Below are 3,949 nucleotides of genomic sequence, written 5' to 3'. Positions count from 1 at the left end.
GGTCATCACCGCGCGCCGCTGCCGTACCCGCGGCGGGAGGGGGGGCAGCGCCGGCCTCCTGCCGCCACCGGGCCGGTGCCGCCCGCTGATCCCCCCTCGGCTGCGCTGAGATTCTTACAAGGGAAGGAAGGTGCCTCCACCTCAGGGGCCCTGTGCGGCCCGGCCCGGCCGTGGCTGCCCCCTCCTGGCCTGGGCGTCAGGGACATCTCCAGCGCAGAGCCCGGCACCAGACTTTCTCTGGGCACAGCGGCCTGCATTTCTGAAAACAAACCGACCAACCAAACCAACCAAAATCCGCAAAAAAAACCCCCCCAACCCGGTACTTGTCTGCTTGTTGGTTTTTGTTTTAGGAGAAGGGATATGCATTCAGATGAAACGGTTTGCTTCTAGGTGAAGCGAACATGAGTCACAACTGTTGGACATGTGGGCTACAAAAATTTAAGAGCAGCAACCGATTTTACAAAAAGCAAAAATGACATAAAATCCTTATATATTTCTTTTAAAACCATTTGAGAGTGTGGGGATATTTTCAGTATACTTACCCCCTTAACAAATGGCAGTGTATTAACAGAAACTCCCAGGACTTCCTTTTTCATGCTTCCTATATAGACTAAATAACTTTTCAAATGCTTGATCCTATTTAGGTAACTGCATTTACAGCTTGGGGTTTTTTTACACATCTCTCTTATTTGCAATACATACCACTCTGCTCAGTGTTTTTCTCCAGTCAGTGAAGGAAGGACTGGACCACAAATTCTGCTACAGCTGCTGCAACCTTCAGTGTCCTGATACGAAATACCTGAAAGGAGCCAATTTAGCTGGAACAATTACTGTTTTATTAGTAGAAAACAGGAGCAGAATATATTTATTTGTTAGAAATTAGCTCTGCCCATGTTCTACTCTGTATAGTTTTTATAAATAGGAACAATTGCCTGGCTGAGGAAAAAAAACACAGACGACTTTTGTTGTGGTGTGAAGCTATTGCAACAGACACAAAAAATGATCCTATTCTGTGTCCCATTATCAAAGCTCAGAAACTGCTCACTGAAATCACAATATTGTTTTGATAAAACATATGATCATCTAAATTCAGCCTTAAAAATGAATTAATTGGTTTTGCTGAAACAACTTCCCCCCAAATCAGTCAAAATATGGTTAGATCTTTAAATAATAAAATGAATCTTACATCATAATTTCAACCAACATTATTATTAAATTCAGCACAAATATATAATCTAAAATAGTTTTTCACTCATTCACTGTTACATAGTCTGTATATATTACATTAAATAGGTAATTAGCAGAGGTAAGAACTGTTATTAAAAAATACTGTTCCCTTACACATATCTTTTTTTCCCTCAAACTAACCATCTCTTGCAACCTATAGATCAGTATTTATATTTTTCCACTTGGATCCAAAGCACGTAAGCACTTGACAATCACGAGTAAATTATACTAGTGCTCATATATTAATAATATCTGTAGGATATTCCAGCTGGCTTGATGATCACTCATAATTAGGGGTAAAATTGTTCAAATGTTAATTTTATCTCTTTTCAGTCTAGCTGCCATCCTTTCCTAGTCTCTCTCAAACAAGTTATTTCCCCCTCTAAGCCCTATGCTCCAGCTATTTTTTTTATTTGTCAAGGAGGAAATTCTGTAGTTAAAGGGGTTTAAAATTACTAGGAAAGAATTTTTACATCATGAGTAATGTCAGGTTTGGAATTACGGTACTGCAACAAGGGCAAATCCTGTCACAGGTAAGTGCATCAGTTTATAGGACTACTGTCCTGAAACCATTTCATCTCTTTGTTTGAATACTTTTTTTAAAGAATATGCTTTACTTGCTGCATTTATGCCTGTTTGGTTGTTTTTTTCCCCTTGCTTACTCTCACTGCCCCATCAAGCTTGTTCTCAAAACATATTTTTAAAAATTCTGGAGGATTTAAAGAGGTGACGGCTATGAAAAGACAGTACTTGTGGAGCCCCTAACCTGTCAGTTTGTAGGAAGTAGTCATCAAGTCACAAAAATATGGAAATAGCTATGGCTCGGAGCATGAAAATCAACATATGTAGTCATCATGTATTTTTTTGGAAGAGAGGCTAAACAACTTCTGTCACTTTTGCCATGCAATGGAACCCGCTTTCTCTTTTAGGGATCACCCTGCCACTTCCCATTAGCGTTAGCAGCACTCCGGATTGCAAAATCTTCAGATGAACGTGCCGAGTCCTGTCATTTCCCCCACAGGCTGTCTGGCGATGATAATCCACTAAAGGATTGTTTCATCCAAGTGGCGGTGTCCAAGTCAGATGCTGGCAACAGGCAGGGAAACCCAAACCTGTTGAGGCAGACGTCTGCCAGGACGGGAGGAATTGGAGCGACGGCCCTTAAGCGGGTGAGGCGGGGGACATACTTTGCGCCAGCAGAATAAGTCCATGGGCTGCACCCGTGATGGGAGACCAAGACCGCGATCATGATGGCTGGAAGTTTGAGGGCTGCAATGCCAATGCTGGCTAAAGCAGGCCCGGGGCTGTGCTGTTTGGAGGACTGCCCTGTCAGATTAGCTGTGCGGCTACTGTATTTGATGCTCAACCTGGACAGACAGGCCTGCCAGGCAGAAACTGCTCAGGCAGATGATGCTAGGGAGGACAAAAATCATCCACCGCGAGACTAAGAAGACAGATGACACCCAGCAGGAACAGCAAGCCAAATCTGCAGAATCCACAATGCAGCTGGCTAGCCCGAGGCTACCTGCCTCTTTGAAGTGGAATAGACATCACCGAGCTGTCAAATTAGATCACCAGCCTGGAAATGCTGAAAGAGATTTAGTTCTTCCAACGGAGAAAGGAAAGTTTAATAGATGAAAATCTTCCTAAAGGGGCCAAGGTAGCGTGGGAGGGGAAAGGGGAATCCTTTAGATGCCGCAACAATGAAAAACTACTCACCTCCCGCCTGCCTGCAGAGTGAGAGATGGGATGTGTGGCATTCTGCAGCAGCCACAGCTGCTGTAGTCACTACCAGCATGGAAAATAAAGGCCACGCCTGTAGGAACGCGCACAGAGCAGCAACAAGTAACCCCTGATACAAAATTAATTCCCCCCCAATCTGTGATATCTTTATATATAGCCCTGGAGCTGGGCTCTGAAGTACTGTAAATCTAATATTCGAGACAGGCAGCAGTGGGATACAAAGACCATCCTGAATCCAAAAGCTCGGTGCAGCAGAGGCACATGATGGCATCTCCCCTCACATGTCTTTTGCAATAAAATTCAAGCACAAAAATGTGCAGAATACAATTACATTTTGATAAATCCAGAAGAAAAATTAAGATTACCAAGTGAGTTAAGCATGTGCTCAGGTGTATGGTGAATATGAAACCTGGTGTTTCCACTAGAGACAGCAGCAGCACGATCCAATTATAGATGCAAAGAAGAAATACCGCTCTTAGGGGGAAGATATTAAATGTATTAATCCATTAAGCAGCTGAATCATTGCAATTACACTTTGAAGTTAAAGACCGTGAAACACACTAAAGATTAAAAGTGATAAGATTAAAACGCAAAAGGAAAAAAAAAATCAGATAGTCCTACAGATCCCTCTTCCTAGAAAAAAAAAAAAAAGCGGCACAAAAAATGACATACTAGGTTCTGTAGACACATACGATTATAAAATCAATTTATAGCCATACCAAGGCAAATTTACTTGGAGAAAAATCATGATAATGTCTATTCCCAACTTCAGCATTCATGTACCAAACAAACCATGCATCACCTGCAGAGATGCAAACAGAAGATGATGGCAGGTCAGAAAGAATATGAACCAGACCTCTGACTAGAAGAGCTTACAATGGATTTCTTGATTTTATAGTTGTATCCATTTTCATCTCTCTCAGCTAACCTCTTTTTAAGTACTTTGACCTCTGCCAAATCCACAGCACTGAGGAGCAGA

The sequence above is a fragment of the Athene cunicularia genome (assembly GCF_003259725.1).
Source record: "Athene cunicularia isolate RWA chromosome 2 unlocalized genomic scaffold, athCun1 chr2_part1, whole genome shotgun sequence".
In the NCBI taxonomy this organism is placed as follows: Eukaryota; Metazoa; Chordata; class Aves; order Strigiformes; family Strigidae; genus Athene; species Athene cunicularia.
This window is presented reverse-complemented; position numbering follows the sequence as displayed.